At 43.9% G+C, this 17,951-nt stretch overlaps 1 protein-coding gene across 8 annotated transcripts in view; it reads left to right on the top strand.

Moving 5' to 3' along the window:
• Positions 1 to 17,951, top strand: part of ST3GAL1 (ST3 beta-galactoside alpha-2,3-sialyltransferase 1) — a 134,503-nt gene that overhangs the window by 55,528 nt on the left and 61,024 nt on the right. For 6 of the 8 annotated variants that reach the window (XR_014492173.1, XR_014492174.1, XR_014492175.1 and 3 more), the window contains exons 1-2: positions 797 to 944; positions 8,376 to 8,565. The gene's annotated coding sequence lies outside the window, so the exon portion shown is untranslated. Of the gene's footprint in view, positions 1 to 796; positions 955 to 8,375; positions 8,566 to 17,951 lie in introns of those variants that run through there. The other 2 variants (XM_083360105.1, XM_083360104.1) reach the window with 2 other exon arrangements.

Here is a 17,951-nt window from a genome sequence, read left to right as displayed (position 1 = left end):
AAGGCTATTGCTAAGCACATTGATTTGTGCTTTAGATTGTAAGCCGCCCTGAGTCTTCGGAGAACGGCGGGATATAAATGGGATTTTTTAAAAAAAGTTGTCACAAGATTTTCCTGCCTGCTTTGGAAGATGCCTTCCTTTTAAAGTTCACTCATACAAACCGGTAGGTCAGCTTTAAATAGATCCATACTGTTGGGAAAGTCACTGTTCATTCCCTTTCGTGTCCCTTCCTAGGTTTAAATCTCTCTCTCTCTCTCTCTCTCTCTCTCTCTCTCTTTCTCTCTCTCTCTCTTTCTCTCTCTCTCTCTCTCTCTCTCTCTCTCTCTCTCTCTCTCTCTCTCTCTCTTTCTCTGTCTCTCTCTCTCTCCATCCTTTCCCTCATTCCCACACCAGGCTGTTGTTAGCTTACTAGAGCCAATAGATCTATATGTTTGTTTGTTTGTTTTTATCCTAATATTTGAACAGGGCTGATTTTGATTCTGCAAAAAAGGCCAAAAGAGTTAATCCACCCCTTCTGCTTTGGAATTAGAGCTTTTCTTTCCTTTCTTTGCTAAAATAAAAATAAACGCATTGCTTCATTGCCTCGTTCCTTCCTGCGTCACCTGTCCTTTGGCCCTCGGAGGAAGTCGGCATCTCAAGCTTCCAACTAACTATCCCTCTGTAATCTGAACTGTGCAGACGTGGTTTCCTCTGCTTTCCTGATCGGGTTAAATGGCATCTAGCCCGGGAGGGTGGGGTCTCACCAACACAAGCCACAAAAGTTGTTCCGTTTGTCACTCACTTCGGCTTCAAACGTTGCCACTCCGTTCGATGTGCAGTTGGGAAAAAAATGTACTGCTGGGTGTAAACTTGGACTGCCAGAGGGGAGAACGCAGCAGCGACGTGAAGAATCTTAAGTAGAAAGGCAACCTCACGGGGTCTGAGACCCTTCCTCAACATCCCCTGTAAGTAGAGGTGAAATTCCGGATTGTCAATTTTACAGACGGTGGAAGAATTTAAAACCATCATCTTAAGGCTTTTTTCTCTTCCTCTCCTCCTCCTCCTCTGCTTTCTTCCCCGAATGAGGGAAAACTCATTTCTTGGTGTGAAATACTTCTTGGATAAATGTTTTTCCCCCCTACCGTAATAGTTCCTTATTATATAAGGCAATGAAGGTGTCTTTATGGGTGATGGGAAATCATAAGCTCAAGGGGTGCTCGTTTGCTAAATGCACACATTTTTTCCCCTGTTATTATCAATAGATGGATATATAGATATTGATATAGATATAGATATAGATATATGTGTGTCTCATATGTTAACTCTTAGATTACCTTGCTAGGCCCCAAACATGGGGCAAATCTTTATTTCCTGTTTTCAGCCTTATCTCAAAGGCCATTGAACAGAAAATAAGATATCCTACTATTAAATACAGTACATTGTGTTGTTTAAATATTCACTTAATTTTTTGAGCAATATATATACACACACACACACATATATATATATAAAGAGAGAGAGAGATTTTTTGTCTCAGAAGGTTGTGGAAAGGTAAGAATTTGAACATACTGTACAGGCAGTTCTTGACTTATGATCATAACTGAGTGCAAAATTTATGCTTCTAAGTGAGAAATTTGTTAAGTGAGTTTTGACCCATTTCCTGACTTTTCCTTGCCACGTTGGTTAAGTGCAGTTGTTGAATTAGTGACCCGGTTGTTAAGTGAAGCTGACTTCCCCATTGACTTTGCTTGTCAGAAGATCGCAAAAGGGGATCACATGACCATTTGTCTGAAATGGTATAGGCAGGGCTTTTTTTCTCATAGAATGCTCAGACCGGAGTTCCGGCACCTTTTTTGGATGGAACCTTGTAGGGTAGGCAAGGCGGGTTGTATGACATGTGTGAGTTCCGGCACCTTTTTTTTTTTACAAAAAAAGCACTGGGTATAGGGTATAGGGTTTCCTGCCTGAGCAAGGGGGTTGGACTAGATGACCTCCAAGGTCCCTTCCAACTTCCAGCATCCTAGGTATCAACCAGGTATCTCCTTAAAATGTTCCCACAACTTTCCGGACACAGGCAAGACGTATTTTTACACAATGCCCAGTGGATTCGTTTAGCAACTCGGTCATGTCTAGCTTTGTAATCAGTTTGTGCGATTTTGCTGCACTCACATATTAAATGTGAAACAGTTTCAACTTTGTTGTTGCAAAGTCGGCAATTTGGATTGTCAGTAGATTTTTGTATCTTCGCTTTCATGGCATTAGGTTGTAGTGCTTGTTTTTGTTGTTGTTGTTGTTGTTGTTATTATTATTATTATTATTATTATTAATTATTAATTATTATTATTATTATTATTCGCACAGTTAGCCAGATGTTCAGACTGGATTTGGCATTTTTGTCTACCTATCGAGTCCTTACCAAGGACCTGGGATAGGCAGATGTGGATGATTGATGGTATTACAGATCTCGTTGCAGGATGGAAGCAGCTCCTAGTAAGGCCGCCTCTTGCAATTGACTAATGGCAAATTTGTCAATGCCGATGGTGTTCAAGTGGTGCTCCAATTGTTTCGGGATTGCACCCAAGGCGCCTATTACTATTGGTACCACCCTAGCTTGCCTTTGCCACAGTCTTTCTATTTCTATTTGTAGCTCTTTGTATTTTGTTATCTTCTCCAGTTCTTTTTCGTCTATTCTGCTGTCTCCAGGCACTGCCACCTCCACTAACCAGACTTTTTTTTTGTCTTTCTTATTGACAACTATTAATGTTAGGCATATGGTGATAGCCTACAATGTTGGGTTGAAAATATATTAACCATGATGTTGTGACTTTAAGAGGTTAATTGGCCAATGGGTGTGTAAGTGTTCTCATGGCCATAAGAGGAAGCTAGGAACGTAGCTTCTCTCTCTCTCTGAATTCACTGCTCTCTCTACTATTACTGTTTTGCTGTACTGTTGGTTTACTACTGTGATAAACCTGAACTGTGTATTGACCTCTGGACCGGTAAGACGACTTTGTATTTTGGATTACTCCTTGGACTGTTGCTATTGTGTATGACCTGGACTGTTTATTTTTGACCGTGCATTTTTGTTCTTACACCACCTCAAAGTAAAATCCTTTTTGCTTTTACAACTCAGTGTACTCTTGTGGTTACTGTGTGACTCTTACTGCTCTCAGTACCCTTCCTTGTCTGTGCAACTCTTTGGTAGCACCAGGAGACCTCTGCACAACAATTCCTAACACTTATTAAAAGGTAAAGGTAAAGGTTCCCCCGCACATGCGTGCTAGTCGTTTCCGTCTCTAGGGGCCGGTGCTCATCTCTGTTTCAAAGCAGAAGAGCCAGCACTTGTCCGAGGACGTCTCCGTGGTCATGTGGCCAGCATGACTAGACGCCAAAGGCGCACGGAACGCTGTTACCTTCCCACCATAGTGGTCCCTATTTTTCTACTTGCATTTTTACATGCTTTCGAACTGCTAGGTTGGCAGAAGCTGGGACAAGTAACAGGCGCTCACTCTGTTACGCGGCTCTCGGGATTCGACCCGCCAAACTGCCGACCTTTTGATTGACAAGCTCAGCGTCCTAACCCACTGAGCCACCGCTCAGTTATTATCTTTATCACTTATTATCACTTATTATCTTATTCACTTATTATCTTATTATCACTTTATCACTTATTATCTTAATGTTATTATCTTTATCACTTATTATCACTTATTATCTTAATGTAAATAAAGTGTTGTAAGCAAAAGCTCCCGTGGATGATGTGCGTTACTACACACCCTTCACCCACTCGAATAATGCAAAAAGAAAGTGGTAGGCTTTCATGCTGTTATTTTTTTTTCTGTTCTTTTGACAAAATATGCTGCAAAGGAGCTGATTAACTGATGGGCCTGGGCAACGGCAGAATTCCCCGTCCTTACATCTGCCTTCATATCCATGCCCCTTTAGTGTGCCAAAAGAAGTTGGCAGCTGCGGCTCGAACCAACTTGGCGAGTGGCGTCGCCCTATCCTTTCCAGTTGCCAAACAGATATCCATCCTTGGCAAAAGACCTCGTGCCAGGATGTTCCTCTTCTCAACAAGGCTTAAACATTCCAGCAGCCGATAAAGCCAGGGTCCATCTTTCACCAAAAGAGGATTTAAAATTGCCTTTTGATGCAGGCAGCCCTCTGGAGGACCGAGAATTTGAGAAGATGAGGAGCTTAAGACAGGACAAAAGGGAAAAAGATCAAGGCAGCAGAGAAAAATAGCCTGTATGGGTATTTTATTTTATCCTGGAACCTTTATTGTTGTTGTTGTTGTTGTTGTTATTATTATACCAAATTGACAAGGGACTAGGGAGAATAGTATATTTAATACCGGTGTTGTGCAGAAGAATATTCCTGTATCTTTTGAGAGTTCCCCCCCCCTTCCCAATTGGATTGAATTTGATGAAAGAGACTATGCTTTGGAAACACTTTCAAAAGAGAAAATCTTAAGGCTGCAGTGTCGCGTTCTTTATTTCGGAATGGGGTGTGGGACAAGGATGCGGGCAAACAAGTCTTTCTTCGCATCATACGATTCCCTCTCCAGCAGTTAGTGAAGCTCTATAACAGAATAACAGAGCTGGAAGGGACCTTGGAGGTCTTCTAGACCAACCTCCTGCTCAAGCAGAAGACCCAGTGCCATTCCAGAAAAATAACTGTCTAATCTCTTCTTAAAAACCTCCAGTGCTGGAGCACCCACAACTTCTGGAGGCAAGCGGTTCCACTGGTTAATTGTTCTCACCGTTAGGAGATTTCTCCTTGGTTCCAGGCTGCTTCTCTCCTTGTTTATTTTTCCACCTATTGTTTCTTGTCTTGCCTTCTGGTGCTTTGGAGAATAGGTTTCTATAGCTTTTTTGTACTTTCATTTCACCTCGTAGAAGGCCACAGGAAGGAACGTTTTCAGGCGGGCAGCCAGAGAAACAACAGCATCAGCAATAACGCACCTTCCACTGCTTTCAGCAATAAAGAAAGCTTTTTTAAAAAAAAATAAAAAAAAATAAAGCCATTGGGAGAAATTTGGAAGAACTTTCTTGGCATCCAGCGAAGATAGGAGAAGCAAAGGCCTCATTAGCAGAAGGAGTAATTCTGGAAAAATTGCAAGTTTGCTTGGGGGCCATATGATTTCAAGCTGTCTGCTGTGTCCAAGAGGTTAAGGTAAAAGGCATCTTGGCTTGTGTTTTCAAAACCAAGGCTGTGAAGTGTCAGTTGGGACTGAGGTCCTGCCCAATTGTTACACAAGCCAGGTGCACCACAATAGGGGCACTCTGGGTCAAGCTGGGCCCTACCATTAGGTATGTAGGAACCGCCCAGCAGCAGATGCCAGGAAAAACAGAATGGAGAACAGTCATATGTTTTCTACATAGTCTTCCTTGAGCTCCTTTGTCCCGCCAGGTGCATTTCAAGATACTCTCTTCATACCAGTGTTGAAATTAGATGCAGCTTAGCTTCTGTATACGGGACAGGAGAAGTTGTCTGCTTGACCTGTCAGTAGTAAGAAATCTTCAGCGGGCTTTAATAGAGCCACTGAAGCCATTCAGAAGGGCCTTGGTGGAGCAGTGGGCTAATGCCTCCTTAGGTAACACCAGCTGCCTGCAATTAGTGCAGGTTCAAGTCCCACCAGGCTCAAGGTTGACTCAGCCTTCCCTCCTTCCGAGGTAGGTAAAATGAGGACCCAGATTGTTGGGGGCAATTAAGCTGACTTTGTAAAAATGCCGCTTGGGGTGTGTGTGAAAGCCCTAATAAGCAGGCATATACATAGAATGAAGGCTACTGCTAAGCTTGTAAGCCGCCCTGAGTCTTCGGAGAAGGGCGGGATATAAATGGAATTAAAAAAAGAAGAAGAAGGACCAAAGTCCTTTCTTTGATCAACGTGGTCCAGATCAGAACCTCAGCTGTTTCTTGCTGGGACTAGCAAGAAGAATATTTGTAGTTAAGGGTTGAAAGGAGAGATCCTCTCAAAGAACCACGCAGAACACTCCCACCGATAGGGCTGTCCACTAAAATATAAATTGAGAGCGAACTAGCACTGATAATGTTAGCTAGTTTGGTGAGAGAGAGAAGGAGAGAGAGAGGCCCAAACTCATCAGGCATCCCATAGCCCTCCTGGATTCCAGAAGGCCTCATGTGGGTAACTCCCATGAGCTCTGCACAGTTTCATTCACTCCACATCATGGTTGATGACAATTACAGGAATCTTAAGCCCCTCAGTTTCCCTTTTTGGACTGAAGTAGCATAAACATACTCGTAGTGAGTAGTGGTGGAACTACTGAATGTTAAGAAATTGATCAACAGAAGCATTATGCAATCTTCAACTCCCTTGGCAATCTCAGTCCGTCTTTCTTATAGATTTTGAAACAAACTTCATAAAGACTTAACAAAAATGTAAAATATAAATATAAAAATATATGAATATTTTCTTTCTTTCCTTGCTTATCAGCATCCCATTTTTTGTTTTTTATGAATTTTTTGGGGGGAGGGGCAGTGTAGATTGTGCTTCCTTCTTTTTTCCCCATAACAACCACTCTATGAGGAGGGGTAGATTGAAAGAGAATTTATTTATTTTATTTTTATTTATTTATTTTAATTCCATTTATATCCCGCCCTTCTCCGAAGACTCAGGGTGGCTTACAAGCTTAGCAGTAGCCTTCATTCTATGTATATGCCTGCTTATTAGGGCTTTCACACACACACCCAAGCGGCATTATTACAAAATCAGCTTAATTCCCCCAACAATCTGGGTCCTCATGAACAGTTCAAAATAATTCAGGTGGCTTCAAGCAGAAAGATGGTATCAAATTATTATTATTATTATTATTATTATTATTATTATTATTATTATTATTATTATTATTAATCACACAGTCAGCCAAATGTTCAGACTAGATTTGGCATTTTTGTCTACCTATCGAGTCCTTACCAAGGACCTGGGATAGACAGATGTGGAAGTTTGATGGTATTACAGATCTCGTCGCAGGATGGAAGCAGTTCCTAGTAAGGCCGCCTTTTGCAATTGACTAATGGCGAATTTGTCAATGCCAGTGGTGTTCAAGTGGGGCTCCAGTTGTTTTCGGATTGCACCCAAGGCGCCTATTACTATTGGAACTACCTTTGCTTGCCTTTGCCATAGTCTTTCTGTTTCTATTTGTAGGTCTTTGTATTTTGTTATCTTCTCCAGTTCTGGCGTGTCTATTCTGCTGTCTCCAGGCACTGCCACCAGCACTATCCAGACTTTTTTGTGTGTCTTTCTTATCGACAGTTGTTAAGTCTGGGGTGTTATGTTGCAGGTGCTTATCTGTTTGAATTCTTAAGTCCCAGAGCAGTTTAACTTTATCATTTTCTATGACTTTCTCTATTTTATGATCCCACCAATTCTTGCTTACAGGCAAATGATATTTCTTGCAGATCTTCCAATGCACCATTGTTGCTACTTTGTTGTTCTTGTTGTTGTTGTTATTAGGAACACAACTTGTCAAACGATTGGAGAAATTAGGAGATTCAGGCAGTTCAAATGAATATAAAAATTTATTGGAAACTTAAGCTGTCTACAAGAATCCGACCAATTAACCACCAAGGGAAATTAATGGGAGATAAGAAAGGCATTCAATGGGCTGGACGTAGGTCTCTTGCAAGTGGACCCATGACTTATCACTTGTTTGACTTCTCCCTCAGGCTCAGTCTGGTCATCTCCTGCCACAACACAATTAGCAGAAGATCTTGAATTTAGAGGACAATTCTCTCCCCCACCAAAAAAAAGGAAAGTTAGAGGGGGGGGGGAAAGGCATGTTGGTTTCCATTATTATATTCTCTGCAAATCTAAGATAGCCTTCCCATATGAATTTTTTTTTTAAAAAAAATCCAAACTAATCTTTCCTTCAGGTAAATAGTGCTGGATGGGTGATGTAACTATAGATAAAGGTAAAAGGTAAAGGTTCCCCCGCACATGCGTGCTAGTCGTTTCCGACTCTAGGGGCCAGTGCTCATCTCCGTTTCAAAGCCGAAGAGCCAGCGCTTGTCCGAGGACGTCTCCGTGGTCATGTGGCCGGCATGACTAGCACGGAACGCTGTTAACTTCCCACTGTAGTGGTTCCTATTTTTCTACTTGCATTTTTACGTGCTTTCGAACTGCTAGGTTGGCAGAAGCTGGGACGAGTAACAGGCGCTCACTCTGCTACACGGCACTCGGGATTCGACCCGCCAAACTGCCGATCTTCTGATCGACAAGCTCAGCATCCTACCCCACTGAGCCACCGCGTCCCTCAACTATAGAGATAGATAGATAGATAGATAGATAGATAGATAGATAGATAGATAGATAGATAGATAGATATGTGATAACAATTTTTGAATCCAACTGAATTCTCTGCTCTTTCCTGTAGATCCATGAAGATCTGAAGCTTCCAAGCCTGTTCCTACCTCTCTGCTGCTGAAGGAAAGCAGCTTCACTGGGACAGAAGAAGGAAAAAACAAGGGGACGAAGTGGAGATCTCCAGGGACAGGGGGAAAAATTAATCCCTCAATGGTCTGCCCAGGGTTTAGAAAACCAGCCAAGTGAAAACGGTTGCCAAGGTAAATGAATCTCTTTCGGCTTCTCACAAGGCACAAAGTTGTCTCCAGCTCTGTCTTTCCCAGAATCTTACCTGAAAAGAAGTTGAGCATAAAAGGATCTCTTCTACCACAGGGGGGAAGTTTGCAAAATGCAAGATATTAGACATGCTCAAGAAGGTGGCTTTGTGGCACCAGATGGAGAGCCCAAGGCCAGACTGGCCCCTGTTGCTTGGTCTCTCGGGAGGAATGAAAACAATTCCAGAAGAAAGGTTTTTTTTTATTATTTCAAGAACACTGAACTGATAGAAGAGAATATTTATAGAGAATATTCATAGTTCTGGGTTGAACTGGGGGGGCTGGTTTGTGTTCGTACAGACATTTCATTACCCAACTAGGTAACATGATCAGTGCTAGAAAGGAGTGGGGGTTTGCTTTCTGTTGGTAGAAGTGATCTTGTGGGTTCGGTGAACAACAGCTTAGTCAAGCAACCGCTCAACCCCCAACACAGAGCAAGCTACTTGCATATAGGTAAAGGTAAAGGTTCCCCTGCACATGTGTGCTAGTCGTTTCCAACTCTAGGGGGCGGTGCTCATCTCAGTTTCAAAGCCGAAGAGCCGGCACTTGTTTGAGGACGTCTCCGTGGTCATGTGGCCGGCATGACTAGACGCCAAAGGCACACGGAACCTTCCCACCATAATGGTCCCTATTTTTCTACTTGCATTTTTACGTGCTTTTGAACTGCTAGGTTGGCAGAAGCTGGGACGCATAACAGGTGCTCACTCACGGCACTTGGGATTCGACCTGCCAAACTGCCGACCTTCTGATCGACAAGCTCAGCGTCCTAACCCACTGAGCCACCACGTCCCTTGCATCTAAGCAGAGACCAAACCTCACTCCCTTCCACACTGATGATGTTACCTAATTGGGTAATGGAATGTCTGCAAGAAAACAGCCAAGCTCAGACAGCACCCCACAAACACAGATGCATGGGATCTACTGCCCTGTTGGCTATGCCAATCAAGTAGTCTCTTGTTCCGTGATATCCCATTTTGGTATTACTCAGTTTTCTGTAGTTTCCCCATTTTTTGGTCAATCTGCCAACCTATTCCAACTTCATTGGATTGTTTTATGCCTCTTCCCTCTATGTTTCCCAATATTTACTCGAAAGGTTTTTCCAGACGGCCTTTTCTAGGTGCACCGGGAGTGTTAATTCCATAGCTTTCAGCAGACTGGGCTGATGCCAGCTTGCAGGAGGTGAGCTAATATCCTTGCTTTCTGGAATTGGCTGCCTGGGTTGAGTTTGAACATTTTTATCTGACACTTCTGAAAACCATCAGGGGCTAAGTTAACTTTTGCTTTTTTTTTTCCCGGTGTGGAAAAATCTGTTCTGTGCAACATTTTAATTAAAGCCTTTCTCTACTAATCTCTGCACATCTGTGGGGAGGGAAAGTTCTTTGAAATTTTGTGTCAGCTGGGAAGGAGGAGGAAATAAAGAAGGAGACTTTGATAGCTCGGCGTTTCAAAGAGACTGCCATCCCTCCCAACAGGCGCAGCGGCTGCCATCTTTAAAAAATGCACACCATTTAACTTCATTTCTGTTCTTCCTGGAGGCTGATTCAGAATTAACATTTTCAAGGAAGGCCTGTGGTCTGCAGCCAAAAAAAGCCACCTAGAGTGCTTTGGTGAAATGCAGATCCTTTCGGATTGTGAACCCTGTCTATATCTTTCCCCCCCCCCTCCCTCCTATTTTTAATAATTCCAGAGCTATTCCTTCCACTGGGTGGGTCAGTTTTATTTCTTTAAAAGGATTTTCCCCTGGATTCTGCAAAGATTAAGCATGGGAATCAACCTCCCTCTCGGCATCTTAAGCAGACCCCTATAAAAATGTATGTGCAACAGGCAAAGTAACATTCATAGGTCTTTGTAAGGCTGTGGTAAGCCCAGCACCTTTCCCACTCCAGATTTAGTAAATTATTTTTTCCTAGACATTAAGGCATCTGAATAGCTAACAGAACTAGGCATGTTTAGCCTAACGAAAAGAAGACTTAGGGGGAGATATGATAGCAGTTTTCTGGTACTTGAGGGCCTGTCACAGGGAGGAAGGGGAAAATTTATTCTCCATAGTACTTGAAAGCAGGACAAGAAGCAATCGGGGGAAGCTTGTCAAAGGGAGATCGAGCATGGAAATATGGAGGAAATGCTTGACAGTGAAAACAATAAGTGGAACAGCTTGTCTCCCAGAGTTCTGGGTGCTACATCATTGGAGATTTTCAAGAAAAGACTGGACCAGGGGTAGGCAACCTTGGCTCTTTTAGGACTCGTGGACTTCAGCTCCCAGAATTCCTGAACCAGCTGGCTCAGGAATTCTGGGAGTTGAAGTCCACGAGTCCTAAAAGAGCCAAGGTTGCCTACCCCTGGCCTAGGCCTAGGCTGCTTTATGACTCATGGACTTCAACTCCCAGAATTCCTGAGCCAGCCATGCTGAGGGAAAAGGGAGAGGTTTCCAAGCTGAGCCATGCTGGCTCAGGAATTCTGGGAGTCGAAGTCCACGAGTCATAAAAGAGCCAAGGTTTGCCTACCCCTGGACTGGACAGTCATGTGTCCAGGATGGTATAATAAGGACCCCTATTTTGGGCACTGGGTTGGACTATACAGAAGACCACCCCCCAAAAAAAAACTGTTCCAGCCCTATGATTGTACGAAATAAATAAATACTCTTTCTCCTGTTGGATTCAGGTCTTCCAAGCCAGGCCAGCAGGAGGCAGAGGGACAGCAGTCTCCCATCATTTTAGGCAAGAGAAGTTGGAAAAATTCTCCTGGATGAGATTCTTGTAGTTGATGACCCAAAAATAGGCGTTAGCCGTTTCATTGTACAGTCACCTCTCCATCTTCCTTGTTTTCCTATGTTAAATTGTATCACTTATAGAGTGTAAGAGAGAGATTCCCAAGAAGTAGTGGAACTGTAGGTCAATTTGTGGTCACGCTGGATTGTAGCCACTAGAACAGACCACTTTAGGTGTCTGATGGATCCAGCTTTCCAGAAGTCACGTGGGATTTTCCCGAGAATCTGGCAAACATCCCTGTCTCTGCTTGGCTGATCTCCAGAATATGGAAATGGCCAAAGTGCTCAGTGTGGCCTTCCTCCTATCTTCATTCTTGGTTTTCAAGGAAAGAGAATGAAACTCAGCATTGAGACTAATCTGGGCATTACCTATGAAGCTCTATTCAGCATTGCCCAGTTGGATCAGGAAACACCTTAGCTTTCCCTATGATTCTGCCTATCCAGTCAGTCATATAACAACAACAATAAAGTTGGAAGGGACCTTGGAGGTCATCTAATCCAACCCCCTGCTCAGGCAGGAAATACCATTTCAGACAAATGGCTGTCCAGTCTCTTCTTAAAGACTTCCAGTGTTGGAGCATTCACAGCTTCTGGAGGCAGGTTGTTCCACTGGTTAGTTGTTCTAACTGTCAGGAAGTTTCTCCTTAGTTCTAGGTTGGTTAATTTCCATCCATTGTTTCTTGTCCTGCCTTCAGGTGCTTGCTTTGGAGAATAGCTTGACTCCCTCTTCTTTGAGGAAGTCCCTGAGATATTGGAACACTGCTATCATGTCCCCCCTCATCCTTCTCTTCAGGTGCTTTGGAGAATAGCTTGACTCCCTCTTCTTTGGGGAAGTCCCTGAGATATTGGAACACTGCTATCATGTCACCCCTCATCCTTCTCTTCAGGTGATTTGGAGAATAGCTTGACTCCCTCTTCTTTGGGGAAGTCCCTGAGATATTGGAACACTGCTATCATGTCCCCCCTCATCCTTCTCTTCAGGTGATTTGGAGAATAGCTTGACTCCCTCTTCTTTGGGGAAGTCCCTGAGATATTGGAACACTGCTATCATGTCCCCCCTCATCCTTCTCTTCAGGTGATTTGGAGAATAGCTTGACAAAGCTGGTTGAGATCCAGCCCACCATCTTCAAGAAATACATAGTGCAGGGTCAAGAATACAGAACTTTTGAGCAATAGTTCCCACACATTAACCCCAGAAATAGGGCTGGCCTACTCTCTTTCATTCAAAAAAAAATCTTGATGTCTAATTCCAGTGGGCTTCAGTCTATGAATGGGCTGTTTGGACAACCATTGCTAATTATGTTAAAAATTATTTGTTAGCAGTGCTATTTCTCTTCCCGCTCAGCTTATTTTATAGTCTCCAGAGTCCTTGTGACTGGGATGGTTTAAGAAAGCATACCATAAATAAGTGAGTCATCCTGCAAGACCTTTTCTACGGAGCTATTGAAAGAGTGATGCCAAGGGTTGTTAAGGAGGAATCCTTGAGGGTTTCTTTCTTTCTCTTGGAGAAATCGGGAGAAATTATCCACCTGAAATTTCTAGGCAAAAACTTTGGGTAAAAAAATTGGGTGGGCTCTTTGTGTTCAGCTGCATCTGAAACAGAATTATGGACAACAGTTGAGGGTCTTATAAGCTGGGGCAGGATCATCAGCAGAGGTGTTGAGATGATCCCCATCTCCAAAATTAAAAACATAATTCTTAACAGTGAAATAAATGCATGTACGTTGGGAAAGGGGCATAGTGTTCTGTTTCCATGCAGTCTAATTCACGGGATAAAAAAATATTCATTCTCCTTTTATCCCATTTTGGCCACAAACATTTGCCCTATATAGTACAAATCCTTAATCTGCTGAACAGATGCTAGGAACACAAAAGGACCCGGTTGTGTTGCGTGCAGATTATGGATTGGTTTCCTCTCTGTCTCTGGGATTAATGTTAATGTTTGTGATGGTTTTGGAGCACAAACTTTACCGCATCTTCAGCAGCAAGTTGATGGAAAGTTTTTTCTAGAGGAATTTAATAGAACTGGGTAAAAGAAAAAAAGAAGTCCCTGCGGATTTTACTCCGCTAGGCTGACTCTAGGAAGTAACGTATTTTCCGACGTATAAGACGACTGGGTGTATAAAACGACCCCCTACATTTCCTGTTAAATTATAGGGTTTGGGCTATACTCGCCGTATAAGACTACCCCTCTTCCAACGCACACCAAATAAAAATTAAAAAACATCAGATTTGATTTTAATATGGTAATTTTAATTCAAATGCTTATGACATGCAGGTACTTAGTAGGGAAACTGTCACTTATAAACATAAGGCTGTTTGTCATCAAACATGTAAACATAAAACAGTGCAAGTGGATTAAACATCATCATCATCATCATCATCATCATCATCATCATCATCATAAGTTGGAAGGGACCTTGGAGGTCATCTAGTCCAACCCCCCGCTAAGGCAGGAAACCCTATACCATTTCAGACAAATGGCTGTCCAGTCTCTTCTTAAAAACCTCCAGTGTTGGAGCATTCACCACTTCTGGAGGCAGGTTGTTCCACTGGTTAATTGTTCTGTCAGGAGGTTTCTCCTTAGTTCTAGGTTCCTTCTCTCCTTGACTAGTTTCCATCCATTGCTTCTTGTCCTGCTTTCAGGTGCTTTGGAGAATAGCTTGGCTCCCTCTTCTTTGTGGCAGCCCCTGAGATATTGGATCACTGCTATCATGTCACCCCTCACCCTTCTCTTCATTAAACTACACATACCCAATTCCAGCAACTGTTTCCTATTTTCCTAATTCACTTTTTCACTTTTCCTAATTCACTCTAAAGCTTTCCCTGCGCAGAGCCTTATGTAACACCAGCTGCCTGCAATTAGTGCAGGTTCTCATCCCACCAGGCTCAAGGTTGAGTCAGCCTCCCATCCTTCCGAGGTAGGTAAAATGAGGACTCAGATTGTTGGGAGCAATAAGCTGACTTTGGAATAATGCTGCTTGTGGGGGCGGGTGAAAGCTCTAATAAGCAGGCATATACATAGAATGAAGGCTATTGCTAAGCACATTGATTTGTGCTTTAAATTGTAAGCCGCCCTGAGTCTTCGGAGAAGGGCGGGATATAAATGGGATTTTAAAAAAAAGACCAAATGGGAGATCCGCTCCAGGTTTTCCAGCCAGCCCACCCAGTTCCTGAGTCAAATGTGTCCTTAGAGCTAAGCAGCTGCTCTGGCTACGGCATTCCTCACCTGCCTTTCAAGTTGCTCTTGCATTCCCCACCTGCCTACAACTGCTCTTCAACTTTAGAAGGAAAGACGCCCAGACCCCAGCCTGTAAAAAATCACAGACTGCAGCTTCTACTCCAATTGGTCCCACTTTCCCAGCGCAGACTAAATGGAAAATCCGCTCCAGGTTTTCCAGCCAGCCCTGTCCCTAAAGTTTCAGCACCCGGCGATGTTCCCACGGTCATGTGGCCAGCAGGACGTCACAGAGCGCTGCTACCTTCCTATCGAAGTGGTACCTATTAATCTACTCGCCTTTGCATGCTTTCGAATTGCTAGGTTCTCGGGAGCTGAGGTGAGGGTGAGAGCTCACCCCGTCATGTGGCGCTCAGGTCTCAAACTTGGACTGTCAGTTTTCCAGCTGACAAGCCCAGCATCTTAACTGCTAAGCTGCCACACTGCCCTAACAGTATTAGAGGCCAAAAAAATGGTTTAGAGGATCTAAGAATGTGAGAAGGGAACAGAGAAAACTTTTAACAGAAGAGAAGGAGAGAGAGTACAGCATTTAACCTGGGAGTTTATAGGTAGCCCTCGAATTGCGACTGTAATGGAACTTGCCCATTATGATTGTAAGTCGTGATGGTTGTAAAGCAGATCGGTCATGTGACTTGACCTAATTTCTTGACCTTTTTTCCCCAGAGGTCATTAAGTGAATGCCACAGGTGTTAAATGAACTCGTGGTTCGCTATGGCCCATTTTTGCCAACACCGAAAGTGTGCGCTAGGGCAGGGGTCCCCAACCCCCAGTCCGTGGACCTGTACTGGGCCTCAGCATACCAGCAACTGGTCCGCACAGACAAGCAAAGCCCCATCCGTGGGATGCAGGCACCATACAAAACCACACCTCCTACGGTCCACGGAAAAATCTCTCTCCGCGGAACCAGTCCGTGGTGCCCAAAAGGTTGCGGGCCTCTGTGCTAGGGTTTCACCAAAACCTATAATAAAACGTGGTCGTATGACTGTTGCATGCTGCAGACATGTGACCCCAGTTGCTGAGCACTGAAGCGTGGTCACATGATGGGGTAAGTGACTGGCAGAACTTCAATTCTGGGTTGTAAGTACCCCAAGTAGGTTTGTCGTAACTTTGAACAGTCACTAAATGACTGGTAGTAAGTCAAGGACAACCGATAGATAAAACCTTTATCCTTGGTTATTTGCTAACACTATAAGCAGCTTTATCTCTCTATTTAATATATAGTAGTCCTCAACGTATGACCGCAATTGAGCCGAAAATCTCTGTTTCCTACGCAAGACAGTTGTTAAGTGAGTTTTGCCCCATTCGACGATGGTTCTTGTCGCTCTTGTTAAGGGAATGACTGAATCACTGAATCACTAATAATGTGGCTGTTAAGTGAATCTGGCTTACCCATTGACTTTGCTTGTCAGAAGGTCACATGACCCCGGGACACTGCGACCGTCATAAATATGAGTCAGTTACCAAGCCTCTGAATTTTGAACATGTGACCGCAAGGATGCTGCAAGGGTGAAAAGCAGTTGTAAGTCACGTTTGTCGGTGCTGTTGTAACTTTGAGTGGTCACTAAATGAACTGTTGTAAGTTGAGGACTCACCTGTACATTAAAGCTGCGCACACTTGAAAACAATTTGGAAGAAGTACTTCAGACCTCACAGGCCCTTTCTGCTATCTGTTGAAACACACAAGCCCTTTTCTTCCTGCTTCAGTACAGGATGCTTTTGTCGCTGTTGCACTGATGATGTTATCTAGATGGGTAATGAAACGTCTGCATGAAAGCAACCAAGCCGAACCATTTGTGGATAGACCCAAGTAGGTACTTTATTGTTGATCGTCTATATTGCAAGAATCTCACCAGACTGACTGCCTTCCCTCGGGAAAAGGCAAATATAGACCTCAGAATTTGGCCTCAAAAGTTTCCTTCCCAGAATGGACTCTTTAGTTGGAATGTCTCTTTGCTTCCTTTAGAGTAAGCTTCTCTCTTTCTGCTGGCGATTCCCCTGCAACCGGGGCAAGGGTAGGACACAGAGTTTCCTTTGGGAAGTGATGAGCTGCCTCTGCAAAGTTGGCCTGGTTGGCCAGTGGGATCTCCTAGAGAAAGATGGAAAAGTTTGTTCTTTGCCGATATGGAACTGGAGGGTTTTTCCTCCCTTGCAGTTTTAAGGCTGGAATTCTTCCCAGCGCGTTGCAGCCAAGGCAACGTGCCCTCGAAAGAGAGTACGCCGCAGGCGACAAAGTTGAGAGCTCTTGTTCTAACGCTCGCGTTGGCCCCGTCCTTTTGTCTCGTGGTTGCCAAATCAACCGGGGAGCAGGCCGCGTGTGGCATAGAGGCTGGCTGATCAGCGACCAGCCAGCCTGGGACGCAGATGGCCTTTGGTTGAAAATACGCCAACTTGAGTGGTGGAAGGGAGTGGGATTTATACAAAGCTCAGTGCCTTTTAAGCCGAGGAAAGGCTGGGTGCCAAACTCTGCTTTGGAAGTCTTTGGGTAGAGGCCAGGACTTTAGTGAAGATTATCTCTTGCCAAATCAAGCTGGCACTCACTAAATTGCATTTACAGCCACCGCTGAACAGGACATAGGTGAACCAAGCCCCATTGATGGGTCAAGCTGACTTAGCTGTGCAGGACAGCCATAACCTTTCGCGAAAGTCACCTCCCTAGCTTCCTTTCCAGTGATATTTTATTAAGGAGACACCACTTGTGAAAATAACTTGGTGCTGTGTGAGTGGCCTGCCGAACTGTCGGGTAGGAATGGCATTCTCCTCTCCCTTCTGTTTTAGATGGCAATTAATTACTGCTCAGAAACCAAGGCTGTTTTTCAGCAGCTGGGAAGAATTTGAAGATGCTGCCCACGAGAAGCAGCATTCAAGAATTTCAGATAAATCAGTCTTCATTCTCTACTGAGTAATTACTCTACTGTATCAACCTCCAGCAAAGGGGAGTTTTCCAGAGATGATAGGAAGTGTAATGCTTTTGTTGTTGTTAGCTGCGAAGTCATGTCCGACCCTATGGACAATGTTCCTCCAGGCCTTCTTGTCCTCTACCATCTTCTGGAGTCCCTTTAAGCTCATGCCTACTGCTTCAGTGACTCCATCCAACCACCTCATTCTCTGTCGTCCCCTTCTTCTCTTGCCCTCAATCTTTCCCAGGATTAGGCTCTTCTCCAGTGAGTCATTCTTTCTCATTAGGTGGCCAAAGTATTTGAGTTTTAGCTTCAGGATCTGGCCTTCTAAAGAGCAGTCAGGGTTGATCTCCTCTAGGACTGACAAGTTTGATCGCCTTGCAGTCCAAGGGACTCGCAGGAGTCTTCTCCAGCACCATAGTTCAAAGGC

Source organism: Vipera ursinii (assembly GCF_947247035.1).
Source record: "Vipera ursinii genome assembly, chromosome: 3".
Classification (NCBI taxonomy): domain Eukaryota; kingdom Metazoa; phylum Chordata; class Lepidosauria; order Squamata; family Viperidae; genus Vipera; species Vipera ursinii.
Note: the sequence above shows the minus strand (reverse complement) of the source record. Positions and strands in the feature narration are given on the sequence as shown.